Genomic DNA, 18,978 nt, shown 5'->3' with positions numbered 1-18,978 from the left:
GGCAGATGTAAACAAGGGGAGTATTGGTGCCACTCACAAAGGTTACCAACAGGTTGCAAAGCAAAAGCAGTCTAAGGGCGATATTCAGTTACAACCAGGAGTCCATCTGGGCCTTCTGGCACCTGCCCAGTTCTGAGAAGCACAGCGGGGGTCACAAACTATTTTGACCCGATTACCAAGAACTTTCTGGGAAGCGTTCCTCCAGCCTAGTCAATTACTCTCACTCCTACCTGGTGCCAAGGTGTCTTTGGGAGGGCCCAGGTGAGGAGAGGGCAGTTAGTCTACTGTGATGCTGTGATACCGTGATTGGGGAACAACACAGGGGGAACCTCTAGTCCCGAGTGTACACCCCGTCCAGTACACATTAATGAGGCTAGTACCCAAGCAATCTAAGCACAATGCCGGCCAAAACCACACCTGCTTCCAAGCCGCCCCAAAACGGACTCACGTACCTTTCTCCTGCCACGCCTGCAGCTTCACCTGCGACAGAGCCATCAAACCTCCAAGGACTGGACCCAACCACCTCTGCTGCATACTTCTCAACACCTGCTCCGCACGCAAACACGCCGTTGAGCTCTGGGATCTGCTCGACACCTCCGCCCCAAACGTGGCCTTCCTGACCGAGAGCCGGTGGAACGACTCCTCAGCGCCCAACATCGCCATACCCATCCCGGATGGCTACAAGATCACCCGCAGGGATCGCGCCAATGGAATCAGAGGAGGAATAGCCATCATCCACAAGTCCACCCTCATGGTCGCCACCCACGCAGACGACACCCTCAACACCGCCGAACACCTGCACTTCAGGATCCACACCGACCCCAACACCACCCTTTGAGGAACACTCATCTACAGACCCCCCGGGAACCCAAGCTTAATTTAGCAACTCCATCGCCGACCTCGCCAGCACCCACGCACTCGCCTCCATGGACTACATCCTCCTCGGGACCTGAATTTCCACCTCGAGAACAACAACGACGCCAACTCCCCCACCCAGATCGCCAACCTCGGCTTCAGACAACTCGTCACCGCACCCACCCACGCCGCTGGCCACAAGCTGGACCCCGTCTTCTCCACAGGCACCAACATCACCTTCGACCACACCACCGAACTCCAGTGGACCGACCACCGCTACATCCATTGCACCTTAAATAAACCAACCACGCACCACCGCACCCAAAAGCTACCTCGCCGCTGCTGGAGCAAAGTCACCGAAGACCAGCTGATCACCAACCTTGCCCAAAACCTACCCACCGAACCCACCAACCCAGACACCGCAGCCCGCAACCTCAGACAGTGGATCGACAACTGCCCCAACACCCTCACCCCAATCAAGAAACCCTCCAACAACCACGCCAGCAAGAGAGCAACCTGGTTCACCGCCGAGCTGCAGACCTCCAATCACGCATGCCGGAAACTGGAGAAGATATGGCTCCATGAACACACTCCGGACAACCACGCAGCACACAAGGACGCCACCCGTAGACATCACCACCTCATCAGATTAGCCAAGAGATCCTCCTTCAAAGACCACCTGGATAACAACGCACACGACTGCAAAGAGCTCTCCAGCATCGTAAAAGGAACTCTCCAACCCCAGCGCCAATGCCAACGACATACCGCCCTCACAAGAACTGTGCAACTCACTGGCCATCTTCTTCCACCACAAGATCGCTGATTTCCATGACAGCTTCATCACCATGACCGCCCGACTACGCCAGACCCCACTTCCCCTGTGAACACCACCAGTGCCAACCGCCTGACCTCCTGGTCCAACGTCAACGACGAAGAGACACGCAAGGTCATGAACTCCATTCACTCAGGATCTCCGTCAGACCCGTGCCCACACAACGTATTCAATAAAGCAGACGCTGCCATCGCACCCCAACTACGGAAGGTCATCAACATCTCCTTTGAAACAGCGACATTCCAGGAAAGCTGGAAATACGCCGAAAGCAACGCCCTCCTCAAGAAGCCCAAGACGGACCCCAAGGACCTCAAGAAGTTCCAGCCCATATCCCTGCTCCCGTTCCCGGCGAAGATCATCGAGAAAATTGTCAAAATGCAACTGGCCCGCCACCTGGAAGACAATAAGATCTTGGACCCGTCCCAGTCCGTGTTCAGGCAAAACCACAGCACCAAGACAGCCCTCATCGCCGCCACAAACAACATCAGGCGCCAACTAGACAACGGCGAAACAACAGCCCTCATCCTCCGGGGCCTGTCAGCCGCATTCGACACGGTCTGCCATCGCACTCTAGGACCGCGTCCTTCCTCTCCGTTAGAACCCAGAGCGCGCGCCTCCCGCCCTTTCCGATCCGAGGCCACCAACATCATCTGCCGCGTCCCCACGGGGTTATCCCTCAGCCCGACGCTGTTCAATGTCTACATGGCCCCCCTCGCACAAGTGGCCCGCCAACACGACCTCAATATCATCTCCTTCACTGACGACACGCAGCTCATCCTCTCCCTCACCAAGGACCCGCACACCGCCATAACCAACCTCCATGAGGGAATGAAGGCCGTTGCCGATTGTATGAGGAACAGACCTCTGAAGCTGAACTCGGACAAGACAGAGGTACTCATCCTCAAACGCATCCCCTCAGCCTGGGACGACTCCTGGTGGCCGACTACACTGGGAACAGCACCGACATCCACCTACCATGCACGCAACCTACGATTCTCGACTCCTCCCTCTCCATGTCTAAACAGATCAGCGCCGTCTCTTCCTCCTGCTACAACACCCTCCGCATGCTCCGCAGGATCTACAAGTGGATCCCAACCGAAACAAGAAGGACGGTGACACAGGCCCTCGTCAGCAGCAGACTGGACTACAGCAACACTCTACTCAGGAATCCCAGGCAAACATCTACGACGACTACAACGCATCCAAAACGCCTCTGCCCGATTGATCGTCAACGTACCCCGCTGTAGCCACATCACCCCCCACCTGAGAAACCTACACTGGCTCCCCATCGACAAGAGGATCACCTTCAAGCTCCTCACCTACGCACACAAAGCACTCGACAAGGCCGGACCAGCCTACCTGAACAGCAGACTTGGCTTCTACACCCCCACCCGCCAGCTCCGCTCCGCCAGCCTCGCCCTCGACGCTGTCCCCCGCATCCAACAAACAACCTCCGGCGGCAGATCCTTCTCCTACCTCGCCGCCAAGACCTGGAACACCCTCCCTACCCACGTACGGCAGTCCCAAGACCTACTCGCCTTCAGAATTCTCCTCAAGACCTGGCTCTTCGAGTAGTAGCAGCACCCCCTCCCCTCAGCGCCTTGAGACTGTCACAGGTAAATTACGGGCTTTACAAGTACTCTGATTGATTGATTGATTGATTTACTCTTCCAAGACCTTCCCTACTGTTACACACATTGGCGTTGAAATAGTAAATCATACTTTTCCTAAGTCCAGCGCCTGTAGCGCAAGATGTTGTAATGACGTGCGTTGTAATAACCGCAATGTAACTTACTGCGAACTAAATTATCGCATTGTAATGTAACATTTTCATGCTTAACACATGCTCCTCTATTAAAGAATGACTACTCTTTGCCACTCTACCAGGAATGAGCTAAGGATTTATAATTATGATTCAAAGGGCCATCTTTAAGGTTTGTGATTGTACTGCATACTATAGTCTAAACAGCATCACTACCTAATACTCCGTTTTCCTACACTTTCATATTTTTCTTTTCCCAGGGATCACTGCCTGCCCTTAAAAAATAAAACGAAAACGTTGCTTTTAAAAAACTGTTTTATTTAAAAGCAGTCCTAGACATGGTGGTCTGCTGAGCCCAGCAGGCCACCATCCCTGGGTGGGCTGGTATTCCCAATGGGCTCGCAAATTGCGAGAGGATCATTCATTTTAATGAGCCTCGCAATTTGTGACCCCATTGGGAATCGCAAACAGTGTTAAACACACTGTTGTATATTTCATTTAGCGACTCACAATTTGTGCCTTGCAATTTGGGACATGAAATGTTCGTACATCTGGCCTTAAGTCAACAGAATTATGGGCAAGTTAATTATAGGGCTACCAGGCTTCATGCAAAGGACAGCAGTAAAACATTTTGCCATTTTGACACTTTAGGTCAATCGCTGTTTATTGAACCCCCTTATCAACTAAATAACTACACGAGAGGAGAGTTGGGAGTATAGGCAGGTAGCATTAGCCGTTGAATTGTATTTATGAAAAATGCATGTCTCAATAATTAATTTGTTCAGTTGGCTGAGATACAGCATTGTGCCATAAGCTATTTCTTACCCATGCCCCTTGTGACCAAAAAAACAGACATCTAGGACGAGCTAAAGAGCACACAAACACTGCTTCTGATTAAAACCCTTACAATAACAAAACACATGATTAATAACAACCTGAAATAACATTATTTAATAAAACTAAATCCAGCCGTGCAATGCAGCCACCACACTCTTGGTCATGAACATCTATGACTTTTATGCTTTGAAGTTCACACTTTTATAATACAAAATATTATAACATTAGTCTACTAGCAACACTTGCAGGTAAACTGTAGCAGCCACAGGAAACACTGAACACGAGGTTATCAGTTCCTCCCAGAGCATGGTGTAGATTGCTCTATATGTTCAGCAGCATTACTCAAGCGGTCACTCTTCAAGCATCAGTTGGAGTGCCTTCAATGTGATAAAGATAAAGCATATTTTAAATTGAAACATGTAAAATGTCATCAGTTTTACCAGGGTGCCTTCTTCATTCAGGGAGATCAATGTACCTGAACCACAACTTCGAAGAGTAGAAGAGCTGAGTCATGAAGAAAGCACCTGGCATCTCAAACCAAGACAGAGGGAAATGTGGGTGGCACAATTGGACAGGATGCACCTGTTAATAGCAGTATTTTCACCCTGAGCACATCAGAAGGTGTGAGTCCTCCTGGTGCCAAGTAGTCATTATGAGCTCAGCAATGCATCGAAGCGGGGGTACTCTATACGTTTGGCAGCCAGAGGTATGTGATGCTAACCAGTCTCAGTGGCTCAATCTGAGTTCTTATACACAGTATATCAGTGAAGCTCATGGCTTGGGGGAGTATCCATTTTCATAAATGATAGTGAAGCTGAAATGAAGGCAGAGATGAGGTTGTGTGAGGCCTACATCAACAATGCTCTGTCCTGACCTCATCACCCACTTACCAGTTCTCTGTTATTTTTAGAGGGGACTTACAGGAAGGCCTAGAATCAGCTGACCTTTGGCACATAATTGCAAACAACGTCAGTGCTGACATCAATCTACAATCTTACAATATTGAACTCTGACTTGACTGTCCCTGTTTGAACTTCTAGCCCTAGTGGGGGCCGGAGTCTGCCATTGAAATATCCCTTAACTAAGGGCCCTATTAGGATGGCGGACGGACCTGCGTCCGTCCGCCATCCCCGAGGAAGAGGGACAGTCCGCATCGGCAGCGGCGGTCCCTCCATGGCAATTAGGATGTGACCGCCACCCTGGCGGTCACATCCCCTACCTTTAACATTGCGGCGGATACTGCTTCAAGCAGCACCCGCCGCAATGTTAAAAATTGCATTTTGACCTTTGCATGCACGAAGCGGCAGGCACTGCGTGGTGCCTGCCGCTTCGTGCACGCAAAGGTAGGGGGGTACCATAGGTACCCCCGATGTGCAACCCCCACCCCCCTTCACCCCTGGGGTCCGCAGCGGGCCCCCAAACAAAAGACCGTATGCCTTTCCACAGCGGAAATGCCGCTGTGGAAAGGCATAGAAACGCAGACATCCTAATATGCCTGGCGGTGTCTGATAGACACCGCCAGCCATGTTAGAGCTTTTCCGCCGCGGTCTGAAGGCGACCGCGGCGGGAAAACAGCGGACATAAAAAATATCCCCCGCCATCATAATCGGACGGGGGGTATTTCTTCAGCCCGCAGCGGATACTCTGCATCCTCCGGCCCGGCGGTGGCTTCCGCCGGCACGGAGGATGCGGAATATCCGCAATCATAATCGGCCCCTAAGTGTTAGCCTGCTCAAAAACACCAATTAAACCAATAAAAACAAATAGCAATCGCCACATCTCTGCGTTCTGATGTACCAGATAAAAGGATTGGCAAACATCAATACAACCACTTTACATTTAAAACAGATTTCCCTGGATAATAATGTTCTTTATACAAAAACAATGGAGAGAGCAAGGGTTATGTTCACCAGAGTGAACGGGGAGTACTCCTGTACCCCTGGATACAATAATAGAAAAAACAAAGATGAAGGAGTACCACCAGTGGGAATTCACAAGTCACTGTGTTGGTGGATGGTTTTCACAAAATAGAGGAAAAACTCTTTTTCTTAAAAACCCCTCACTCATCACCTAGTGATGACATGCTTCATCATCGGGGTCCACCCTAATGACCTAGCGTCATCAGGGTGTGCTTCAACACCTGATTACAGTGGAGCAGGTTTGTGAGTGGTGGTGTGTGAAAAATGAAAAAAATCAGTGAGTTAAAAATTGTCCTGGTTTGAACTTGTAAAATAAAGAATTTTTATTGGCAAGCAACTGGACAATATTAAAATAGTGGCGAGATAAAATAGGGCAACAATGAACCCGTGTATCTCTATAGTTAATAGGGTCTAAGTGTTAGGTCTACATGTTTCAACCTTAATGGTTAAGGTTAACCAGGTTTTCGTCAGGACCATACAACCACGTGGTGGACGGTCTGCGTCCCCTAAAAGACGCACCCAATCCTACCACATGGGACCACTGGATGGCGAAAATGCGCCCGTGGTGTAAGCTCGCTCCACACTGGGTGAGCTAAAAAATCAAAAAACCTGTAAAAGAAAATACCGACATTTGTCAAAGTATTGAACATATTTACAAGCCTGTAACGTAGTGCAGTGCTTCAACGTTGTGTCAGCATGCTGTCACACCCAGTTACATGGTGAATTCAGTGGTAACATCAAACTTCTAGCGTTACCAGTGTTGGGCTCTACTCCAGCATACTTCTAGAGGAGGGAAGTGCAGGTGCGAAATGTGGGACAGTGTAGATTACCCACAACTTTCACACAGAGGGAATATCGTAATTTTCTCTATTCACAACTCACACGTGGTTCATAAAATGGTCACCGCGTGTTACATCCTCGCATACCGACTAGTTTGGTGCGAGACTATATCCAATTCGATCGTGCATGCATTGTCAAAGAGAAACTGTACAACACAAAGTGAGACACACACAACAAAGACACACGACAGACAGAAAGTGTATATAACCAAGGCTCACTCTCAATGGAGTGTTCAGGGACTTCATGGGACGGGGGAGGTTACCCTCTTTAAAACGTATTCTGAAAGAGAGTGATATTTTTTAAGAGGTAGATAAATGCGGGTAAGGAATATCATCCAACTCGTGTCCTGGGCGCGTTCGTTTTTGGCGCTTGTTGAAAAAAGACATGCCCGCAGTGAAACGGGTACTTTTACTTACAGTTAGTTGCCGAGGTATTCAGTTTGTAACCTACTGCCTGCACCGCCCCGCTAGTACTGGGCTGGGTGAAGGCGCGAGTGAAATAGAATGTCGGCGCTTCCGTGATGGGCGTGGTTGAGCCGCAGTCACGTGGGCGGAAGGCCGACAGGGATGCAAGGACGGTGGCCACATAGCCTCAAATGGTAGCAGTGAATGTCAGAGATCGAATCTCGTGTAGGGTAGTAGGGTAAAGCCCAGGCTAGGAGGTACAATATTTCAAATTACAAAATTGTAAAATATTTAAGAGGTCATGAGGAGTATTTCAGATAATGTATACAAAGACCTGAAAGGCTGATGAAATATTGGTGATCGCATCCTAGATAGCCATATCAAAGGGGGGTTCTGAGATAGAAATGGGGTGTATATTACCAGAGGACCCCAATGTTATGATTTAGGCGTGGTCATACTAACCAGAACGAACCATGACTTGATAAATTACAAGAGTGCTACAGTCATGTTTATGGACAACTCATTAGATGGTTAGGAGTAGGCTGAATATTACTCAAAGGGTAGGCTTACAGTATTGAGGCCCAGGGGACATTATCATTCAGGCCCGTGATATGAGTGGAAAGTCGGTACACCCAACGTTGTTCTTTCTCATATAGGATCTTGTGAGAGTTGGGTCCATTTGGAATCTGCTCAATGACAGTCCATCTCATGTCATTAGGAGTGTGATTAGCATCAAGGAAATGGTCAGTCAACTTGGTGGCATTTTTTCTGCAGCGTATTGTGCTACGATGCTCGCAGATACGTTGTTTGACCTTTCTGGTCGTCATACCAACGTAGTTCTTTCCGCAGATGCATGTGATCATGTACACAACGTTGGTGCTATTACAATTCGTGTGTTTACGTTGTTCCCACACTCTGCCTTCTTCAAGATTCAGTGTTTTAGTGTTCTCTGTCAGATGGCACACACTGCACTCCCCACATTTGTAGTGCCCAACAATTGGTGGCAAGTTCCACATTTCTGTAATGCTAGGGTTTGAGATGATCGTTGCATTCTTTGGTCTTGTGTTGACAAGGCTGTCTTTTAGACTTGGTGCTTTCTTATAAGAGAAGAGTGGTTTGTCCCATTTCAATGCGCCTGTGCTGAGGATCTGCCAATGTTTTTTGATGCTCTTGCTCACATTGTTTGAAACGGAATTGTACGTTGTAACACAAGTGAGGGGAATAGAATCATTCCGGGACATGTTTTCTTCAAGTAGAGAATCACGAGGCTGATTCCTTGCTCTTTTTTGGCACTTCTCAATTACTTTGTTTGGATACCCACGTTGTTTCAGTTTGCACGTGAGGTCTTTAGCTTGAAGTTTATAATCTGATAGTTTGCTGCAATTTCGCCGTAGTCTCAGATATTGGCCATAAGGCAGGTTTTCTCTGAGTGGACGGGGATGGAAACTCTCGTACCTCAGTAGATTGTTCTTGGCAGTGGGCTTAAAATGTGTTTTGGTTGTTAATTCCTGCCCCTCTTTCTTAATTTCTATGTCCAAAAAGACCATCTGTCGTTTGTCAAACGTGTGAGTGAACTTGAGGTGTGGATCTCGAGTATTAATCCAGATGGTAAACTCTCTGAGTGATTCCTCAGGTCCTTGCCAGATTACCATGACGTCGTCGATATAACGACGCCAAAACTTGATGTGATCTCTGTAGGGGTTCTCTTGTGTAAGGATGTGCCTTTCCTCAAAGTTATGGACATATAGCCCGGCTATACTAGGAGCAAAGACACTGCCCATAGACGTCCCACCGATTTGGAGGTACAGGGAGCCTTCGTACTCAAAATAGTTCCTTTTGAGTGCGAGCATGGCACATTGTAGGATGAACGCCTTTGGTGTTTGATGTTCCCAACTGTTATTTTCCAGAATGCTCCTAAGGACATCCAGGGTGGCATCTTGAGGAATACTCGTATAAAGGCTCTCAATGTCAAAACTGAGTAGGATGGTTTCATCGTCTACTTGTACATTGTTCAGGAGTGTCAGCAGGTTTTTTGTATCTCTGAGGTACGTTGGGGTAGTTTGTACAATCGGTTTCAGAAAAAAGTCGCAAAACCGAGAGAGGGGTTCCAAGAGTGAGCCGATCCCTGACACGATCGGTCTTCCTGGCGGTGGGATTTTACCTTTGTGCATCTTTGGCAAGGTATAGAAATACGGGATCTTCCCTTCCGTTTTACAGAGGTAGTCCGCTTCCTGTTTAGAAATTGCACCAGAGGCCTCAGTTGTCTCAACGAGTTCCAAAATTTCTGCTCTCAATTCCTCGGTCGGATCTCTTGATAGGGGTTGATAGCTCTTGATGTCACTGAGTAGCCTCCTGCATTCAGTGTCATAATCACTCTTATTCATGACAACAAGGCCACCGCCCTTGTCAGCTGGTTTTATTATGACTGAGGCGTCATTCTTCAATTGCAAGATTGCGTCACATTCTGCCCTGCTATTGTTTTCAAATTGTCTGGGTTCCCTCATTTCTTCAATGTCTTTGAACACGGCCTGTTCAAATGTGTGGATTTCCACAGGGATAGTGTGTGGAGGTGGTGTGAACTTTGACTTAATTTTAAGGCCTGTTTCGTTGGGTGTTTCGTCATTTTCACTGCTAGGGTGTTTTTCAAAGAATGCTTTGAGTTTCAATTTCCGAAAGAAATTGGCCAGTTCGCAATGTAGTTTGAATTTGTCCAAATGTCTCGTGGGTACAAAACCCAGGCCCTTGTTCAGTACTTTAGTTTCAGTTGTAGTGAGACTCCTTGAGGAAAGGTTGGTGACTAGTTCGTCTTGTTGCTTGGTCCTGGTTTGCTCACTCCTGCTCTGCTCCTCGTGTTGTTGCCCACTGGGTCCTCGTCTTCCCACTGTACATTGTTTCCGGGTCTCTTCCGACCTCTGCCGCGCCTGCCTCTGTTCTGAAAAGGAGGGCGGTACTGACTGGGTGGGAAGAAGTGCGGTTGGAATGGTGGTTGCCATCCATACATGGGGAATGATTGATCTGGCATGAATGGTGTCGGGAAAGGAGGTTGATTGTATTGTGGCCATTGATAATGTCCTCTAAATCCTCCTCTTTGTCTTTGTCTTTGGTTTCCATTCCCTGAACTACCACTATTGTTGGAGCTGTTGGACGTGTTGCTGGATGCATCAGAGTCTTGATCTGGTCCTGTGGAAGCTTTGTAGTCAGCATCAGAATAGGGATAGGCCTTTACAAAGGAAAAGCGTTTAAGATCCTTCTGGAACTTCTGTACCTTTTGTTGGGTAAGGTTGTCCCTATATTCATTCATCTCTTTATTGAGATCATCTAGTTTCTTTTTATATCCCGTGATGCTAGTTTTTATTTGTGCTTCAGTCACCTGTATTTCGATCTGGATTTTTTCAGAGAGGCGTAGGGCAGTCTTGAGGATTAGCATGATCCAATCATGGGTACAGTGCCATGCTATACGTGCCCAGTCCCTTCGGAACTCTTGATCGTCCAGAAAGATACGAGGGGCATTAGACACTAGTAAGCCTTTAGGTGCCATTTGATTTGTCACATATTCCTTTAATATAGTGCCGTGTAGAATAGTTCTTATTCTGTTCTTTTTCATTTCCGTCAATTTGTCCCAGTCTGATGTCTGGGATATTGTACTGCTTATGTTTGCATCCGCAAACGCCGCAAGGTTGCCCATGATAGAGTCAATTTCATCAGTCGAGAATGTTAAGCCTTGAGTGTCTGCCATGGTCAATAGTTGTGTAGCCCTCTCCGTATAGACAGTCAAAAGGACAGTGCTGCTGTTTAATAACTCTCACAGCTGTGCGCTGCCAAGATATACAAAAACAATGGAGAGAGCAAGGGTTATGTTCACCAGAGTGAACGGGGAGTACTCCTGTACCCCTGGATACAATAATAGAAAAAACAAAGATGAAGGAGTACCACCAGTGGGAATTCACAAGTCACTGTGTTGGTGGATGGTTTTCACAAAATAGAGGAAAAACTCTTTTTCTTAAAAACCCCTCACTCATCACCTAGTGATGACATGCTTCATCATCGGGGTCCACCCTAATGACCTAGCGTCATCAGGGTGTGCTTCAACACCTGATTACAGTGGAGCAGGTTTGTGAGTGGTGGTGTGTGAAAAATGAAAAAAATCAGTGAGTTAAAAATTGTCCTGGTTTGAACTTGTAAAATAAAGAATTTTTATTGGCAAGCAACTGGACAATATTAAAATAGTGGCGAGATAAAATAGGGCAACAATGAACCCGTGTATCTCTATAGTTAATAGGGTCTAAGTGTTAGGTCTACATGTTTCAACCTTAATGGTTAAGGTTAACCAGGTTTTCGTCAGGACCATACAACCACGTGGTGGACGGTCTGCGTCCCCTAAAAGACGCACCCAATCCTACCACATGGGACCACTGGATGGCGAAAATGCGCCCGTGGTGTAAGCTCGCTCCACACTGGGTGAGCTAAAAAATCAAAAAACCTGTAAAAGAAAATACCGACATTTGTCAAAGTATTGAACATATTTACAAGCCTGTAACGTAGTGCAGTGCTTCAACGTTGTGTCAGCATGCTGTCACACCCAGTTACATGGTGAATTCAGTGGTAACATCAAACTTCTAGCGTTACCAGTGTTGGGCTCTACTCCAGCATACTTCTAGAGGAGGGAAGTGCAGGTGCGAAATGTGGGACAGTGTAGATTACCCACAACTTTCACACAGAGGGAATATCGTAATTTTCTCTATTCACAACTCACACGTGGTTCATAAAATGGTCACCGCGTGTTACATCCTCGCATACCGACTAGTTTGGTGCGAGACTATATCCAATTCGATCGTGCATGCATTGTCAAAGAGAAACTGTACAACACAAAGTGAGACACACACAACAAAGACACACGACAGACAGAAAGTGTATATAACCAAGGCTCACTCTCAATGGAGTGTTCAGGGACTTCATGGGACGGGGGAGGTTACCCTCTTTAAAACGTATTCTGAAAGAGAGTGATATTTTTTAAGAGGTAGATAAATGCGGGTAAGGAATATCATCCAACTCGTGTCCTGGGCGCGTTCGTTTTTGGCGCTTGTTGAAAAAAGACACGCCCGCAGTGAAACGGGTACTTTTACTTACAGTTAGTTGCCGAGGTATTCAGTTTGTAACCTACTGCCTGCACCGCCCCGCTAGTACTGGGCTGGGTGAAGGCGCGAGTGAAATAGAATGTCGGCGCTTCCGTGATGGGCGTGGTTGAGCCGCAGTCACGTGGGCGGAAGGCCGACAGGGATGCAAGGACGGTGGCCACATAGCCTCAAATGGTAGCAGTGAATGTCAGAGATCGAATCTCGTGTAGGGTAGTAGGGTAAAGCCCAGGCTAGGAGGTACAATATTTCAAATTACAAAATTGTAAAATATTTAAGAGGTCATGAGGAGTATTTCAGATAATGTATACAAAGACCTGAAAGGCTGATGAAATATTGGTGATCACATCCTAGATAGCCATATCAAAGGGGGGTTCTGAGATAGAAATGGGGTGTATATTACCAGAGGACCCCAATGTTATGATTTAGGCGTGGTCATACTAACCAGAACGAACCATGACTTGATAAATTACAAGAGTGCTACAGTCATGTTTATGGACAACTCATTAGATGGTTAGGAGTAGGCTGAATATTACTCAAAGGGTAGGCTTACAGTATTGAGGCCCAGGGGACATTATCATTCAGGCCCGTGATATGAGTGGAAAGTCGGTACACCCAACGTTGTTCTTTCTCATATAGGATCTTGTGAGAGTTGGGTCCATTTGGAATCTGCTCAATGACAGTCCATCTCATGTCATTAGGAGTGTGATTAGCATCAAGGAAATGGTCAGTCAACTTGGTGGCATTTTTTCTGCAGCGTATTGTGCTACGATGCTCGCAGATACGTTGTTTGACCTTTCTGGTCGTCATACCAACGTAGTTCTTTCCGCAGATGCATGTGATCATGTACACAACGTTGGTGCTATTACAATTCGTGTGTTTACGTTGTTCCCACACTCTGCCTTCTTCAAGATTCAGTGTTTTAGTGTTCTCTGTCAGATGGCACACACTGCACTCCCCACATTTGTAGTGCCCAACAATTGGTGGCAAGTTCCACATTTCTGTAATGCTAGGGTTTGAGATGATCGTTGCATTCTTTGGTCTTGTGTTGACAAGGCTGTCTTTTAGACTTGGTGCTTTCTTATAAGAGAAGAGTGGTTTGTCCCATTTCAATGCGCCTGTGCTGAGGATCTGCCAATGTTTTTTGATGCTCTTGCTCACATTGTTTGAAACGGAATTGTACGTTGTAACACAAGTGAGGGGAATAGAATCATTCCGGGACATGTTTTCTTCAAGTAGAGAATCACGAGGCTGATTCCTTGCTCTTTTTTGGCACTTCTCAATTACTTTGTTTGGATACCCACGTTGTTTCAGTTTGCACGTGAGGTCTTTAGCTTGAAGTTTATAATCTGATAGTTTGCTGCAATTTCGCCGTAGTCTCAGATATTGGCCATAAGGCAGGTTTTCTCTGAGTGGACGGGGATGGAAACTCTCGTACCTCAGTAGATTGTTCTTGGCAGTGGGCTTAAAATGTGTTTTGGTTGTTAATTCCTGCCCCTCTTTCTTAATTTCTATGTCCAAAAAGACCATCTGTCGTTTGTCAAACGTGTGAGTGAACTTGAGGTGTGGATCTCGAGTATTAATCCAGATGGTAAACTCTCTGAGTGATTCCTCAGGTCCTTGCCAGATTACCATGACGTCGTCGATATAACGACGCCAAAACTTGATGTGATCTCTGTAGGGGTTCTCTTGTGTAAGGATGTGCCTTTCCTCAAAGTTATGGACATATAGCCCGGCTATACTAGGAGCAAAGACACTGCCCATAGACGTCCCACCGATTTGGAGGTACAGGGAGCCTTCGTACTCAAAATAGTTCCTTTTGAGTGCGAGCATGGCACATTGTAGGATGAACGCCTTTGGTGTTTGATGTTCCCAACTGTTATTTTCCAGAATGCTCCTAAGGACATCCAGGGTGGCATCTTGAGGAATACTCGTATAAAGGCTCTCAATGTCAAAACTGAGTAGGATGGTTTCATCGTCTACTTGTACATTGTTCAGGAGTGTCAGCAGGTTTTTTGTATCTCTGAGGTACGTTGGGGTAGTTTGTACAATCGGTTTCAGAAAAAAGTCGCAAAACCGAGAGAGGGGTTCCAAGAGTGAGCCGATCCCTGACACGATCGGTCTTCCTGGCGGTGGGATTTTACCTTTGTGCATCTTTGGCAAGGTATAGAAATACGGGATCTTCCCTTCCGTTTTACAGAGGTAGTCCGCTTCCTGTTTAGAAATTGCACCAGAGGCCTCAGTTGTCTCAACGAGTTCCAAAATTTCTGCTCTCAATTCCTCGGTCGGATCTCTTGATAGGGGTTGATAGCTCTTGATGTCACTGAGTAGCCTCCTGCATTCAGTGTCATAATCACTCTTATTCATGACAACAAGGCCACCGCCCTTGTCAGCTGGTTTTATTATGACTGAGGCGTCATTCTTCAATTGCAAGATTGCGTCACATTCTGCCCTGCTATTGTTTTCAAATTGTCTGGGTTCCCTCATTTCTTCAATGTCTTTGAACACGGCCTGTTCAAATGTGTGGATTTCCACAGGGATAGTGTGTGGAGGTGGTGTGAACTTTGACTTAATTTTAAGGCCTGTTTCGTTGGGTGTTTCGTCATTTTCACTGCTAGGGTGTTTTTCAAAGAATGCTTTGAGTTTCAATTTCCGAAAGAAATTGGCCAGTTCGCAATGTAGTTTGAATTTGTCCAAATGTCTCGTGGGTACAAAACCCAGGCCCTTGTTCAGTACTTTAGTTTCAGTTGTAGTGAGACTCCTTGAGGAAAGGTTGGTGACTAGTTCGTCTTGTTGCTTGGTCCTGGTTTGCTCACTCCTGCTCTGCTCCTCGTGTTGTTGCCCACTGGGTCCTCGTCTTCCCACTGTACATTGTTTCCGGGTCTCTTCCGACCTCTGCCGCGCCTGCCTCTGTTCTGAAAAGGAGGGCGGTACTGACTGGGTGGGAAGAAGTGCGGTTGGAATGGTGGTTGCCATCCATACATGGGGAATGATTGATCTGGCATGAATGGTGTCGGGAAAGGAGGTTGATTGTATTGTGGCCATTGATAATGTCCTCTAAATCCTCCTCTTTGTCTTTGTCTTTGGTTTCCATTCCCTGAACTACCACTATTGTTGGAGCTGTTGGACGTGTTGCTGGATGCATCAGAGTCTTGATCTGGTCCTGTGGAAGCTTTGTAGTCAGCATCAGAATAGGGATAGGCCTTTACAAAGGAAAAGCGTTTAAGATCCTTCTGGAACTTCTGTACCTTTTGTTGGGTAAGGTTGTCCCTATATTCATTCATCTCTTTATTGAGATCATCTAGTTTCTTTTTATATCCCGTGATGCTAGTTTTTATTTGTGCTTCAGTCACCTGTATTTCGATCTGGATTTTTTCAGAGAGGCGTAGGGCAGTCTTGAGGATTAGCATGATCCAATCATGGGTACAGTGCCATGCTATACGTGCCCAGTCCCTTCGGAACTCTTGATCGTCCAGAAAGATACGAGGGGCATTAGACACTAGTAAGCCTTTAGGTGCCATTTGATTTGTCACATATTCCTTTAATATAGTGCCGTGTAGAATAGTTCTTATTCTGTTCTTTTTCATTTCCGTCAATTTGTCCCAGTCTGATGTCTGGGATATTGTACTGCTTATGTTTGCATCCGCAAACGCCGCAAGGTTGCCCATGATAGAGTCAATTTCATCAGTCGAGAATGTTAAGCCTTGAGTGTCTGCCATGGTCAATAGTTGTGTAGCCCTCTCCGTATAGACAGTCAAAAGGACAGTGCTGCTGTTTAATAACTCTCACAGCTGTGCGCTGCCAAGATATACAAAAACAATGGAGAGAGCAAGGGTTATGTTCACCAGAGTGAACGGGGAGTACTCCTGTACCCCTGGATACAATAATAGAAAAAACAAAGATGAAGGAGTACCACCAGTGGGAATTCACAAGTCACTGTGTTGGTGGATGGTTTTCACAAAATAGAGGAAAAACTCTTTTTCTTAAAAACCCCTCACTCATCACCTAGTGATGACATGCTTCATCATCGGGGTCCACCCTAATGACCTAGCGTCATCAGGGTGTGCTTCAACACCTGATTACAGTGGAGCAGGTTTGTGAGTGGTGGTGTGTGAAAAATGAAAAAAATCAGTGAGTTAAAAATTGTCCTGGTTTGAACTTGTAAAATAAAGAATTTTTATTGGCAAGCAACTGGACAATATTAAAATAGTGGCGAGATAAAATAGGGCAACAATGAACCCGTGTATCTCTATAGTTAATAGGGTCTAAGTGTTAGGTCTACATGTTTCAACCTTAATGGTTAAGGTTAACCAGGTTTTCGTCAGGACCATACAACCACGTGGTGGACTGTCTGCGTCCCCTAAAAGACGCACCCAATCCTACCACATGGGACCACTGGATGGCGAAAATGCGCCCGTGGTGTAAGCTCGCTCCACACTGGTGGTGCAATTTCTAAACAGGAAGCGATGAAACCATCCTACTCAGTTTTGACATTGAGAGCCTTTATACGAGTATTCCTCAAGATGCCACCCTGGATGTCCTTAGGAGCATTCTGGAAAATAACAGTTGGGAACATCAAACACCAAAGGCGTTCATCCTACAATGTGCCATGCTCGCACTCAAAAGGAACTATTTTGAGTACGAAGGCTCCCTGTACCTCCAAATCGGTGGGACGTCTATGGGCAGTGTCTTTGCTCCTAGTATAGCCGGGCTATATGTCCATAACTTTGAGGAAAGGCACATCCTTACACAAGAGAACCCCTACAGAGATCACATCAAGTTTTGGCGTCGTTATATCGACGACGTCATGGTAATCTGGCAAGGACCTGAGGAATCACTCAGAGAGTTTACCATCTGGATTAATACTCGAGATCCACACCTCAAGTTCACTCACACGTTTGACAAACGACAGATGGTCTTTTTGGACATAGAAATTAAGAAAGAGGGGCAGGAATTAACAACCAAAACACATTTTAAGCCCACTGCCAAGAACAATCTACTGAGGTACGAGAGTTTCCATCCCCGTCCACTCAGAGAAAACCTGCCTTATGGCCAATATCTGAGACTACGGCGAAATTGCAGCAAACTATCAGATTATAAACTTCAAGCTAAAGACCTCACGTGCAAACTGAAACAACGTGGGTATCCAAACAAAGTAATTGAGAAGTGCCAAAAAAGAGCAAGGAATCAGCCTCGTGATTCTCTACTTGAAGAAAACATGTCCCGGAATGATTCTATTCCCCTCACTTGTGTTACAACGTACAATTCCGTTTCAAACAATGTGAGCAAGAGCATCAAAAAACATTGGCAGATCCTCAGCACAGGCGCATTGAAATGGGACAAACCACTCTTCTCTTATAAGAAAGCACCAAGTCTAAAAGACAGCCTTGTCAACACAAGACCAAAGAATGCAACGATCATTTCAAACCCTAGCATTACAGAAATGTGGAACTTGCCACCAATTGTTGGGCACTACAAATGTGGGGAGTGCAGTGTGTGCCATCTGACAGAGAACACTAAAACACTGAATCTTGAAGAAGGCAGAGTGTGGGAACAACGTAAACACACGAATTGTAATAGCACCAACGTTGTGTACATGATCACATGCATCTGCGGAAAGAACTACGTTGGTATGACGACCAGAAAGGTCAAACAACGTATCTGCGAGCATCGTAGCACAATACGCTGCAGAAAAAATGCCACCAAGTTGACTGACCATTTCCTTGATGCTAATCACACTCCTAATGACATGAGATGGACTGTCATTGAGCAGATTCCAAATGGACCCAACTCTCACAAGATCCTATATGAGAAAGAACAACGTTGGGTGTACCGACTTTCCACTCATATCACGGGCCTGAATGATAATGTCCCCTGGGCCTCAATACTGTAAGCCTACCCTTTGAGTAATATTCAGCCTACTCCTAACCATCTAATGAGTTGTCCATAAACATGACTGTAGCACTCTTGTAATTTATCAAGTCATGGTTCGTTCTGGTTAGTATGACCACGCCTAAATCATAACATTGGGGTCCTCTGGTAATATACACCCCATTTCTATCTCAGAACCCCCCTTTGATATGGCTATCTAGGATGCGATCACCAATATTTCATCAGCCTTTCAGGTCTTTGTATACATTATCTGAAATACTCCTCATGACCTCTTAAATATTTTACAATTTTGTAATTTGAAATATTGTACCTCCTAGCCTGGGCTTTACCCTACTACCCTACACGAGATTCGATCTCTGACATTCACTGCTACCATTTGAGGCTATGTGGCCACCGTCCTTGCATCCCTGTCGGCCTTCCGCCCACGTGACTGCGGCTCAACCACGCCCATCACGGAAGCGCCGACATTCTATTTCACTCGCGCCTTCACCCAGCCCAGTACTAG

General features: G+C 46.5%; 2 long non-coding RNA genes across 2 annotated transcripts; both read right to left on the bottom strand.

Moving 5' to 3' along the window:
• Positions 1-6,693: 6,693 nt before the first annotated feature.
• LOC144819249 (uncharacterized) lies at positions 6,694-7,514 on the bottom strand. The gene is made up of 3 exons (XR_013607249.1): positions 7,462-7,514; positions 7,264-7,324; positions 6,694-6,814 (listed from the first exon to the last, which is right to left on the bottom strand). It is a non-coding gene; the product is annotated as an uncharacterized LOC144819249 (long non-coding RNA).
• A 4,294-nt stretch (positions 7,515-11,808) lies between these two features.
• Positions 11,809-12,626, bottom strand: LOC144819248 (uncharacterized). The gene is made up of 3 exons (XR_013607248.1): positions 12,577-12,626; positions 12,379-12,439; positions 11,809-11,929 (listed from the first exon to the last, which is right to left on the bottom strand). It is a non-coding gene; the product is annotated as an uncharacterized LOC144819248 (long non-coding RNA).
• Between the last annotated feature and the right edge of the window lie 6,352 nt (positions 12,627-18,978).

Source organism: Lissotriton helveticus, chromosome 2_1 (genome assembly GCF_964261635.1).
Source record: "Lissotriton helveticus chromosome 2_1, aLisHel1.1, whole genome shotgun sequence".
Lineage (NCBI taxonomy): Eukaryota > Metazoa > Chordata > Amphibia > Caudata > Salamandridae > Lissotriton > Lissotriton helveticus.
Note: the sequence above shows the minus strand (reverse complement) of the source record. Positions and strands in the feature narration are given on the sequence as shown.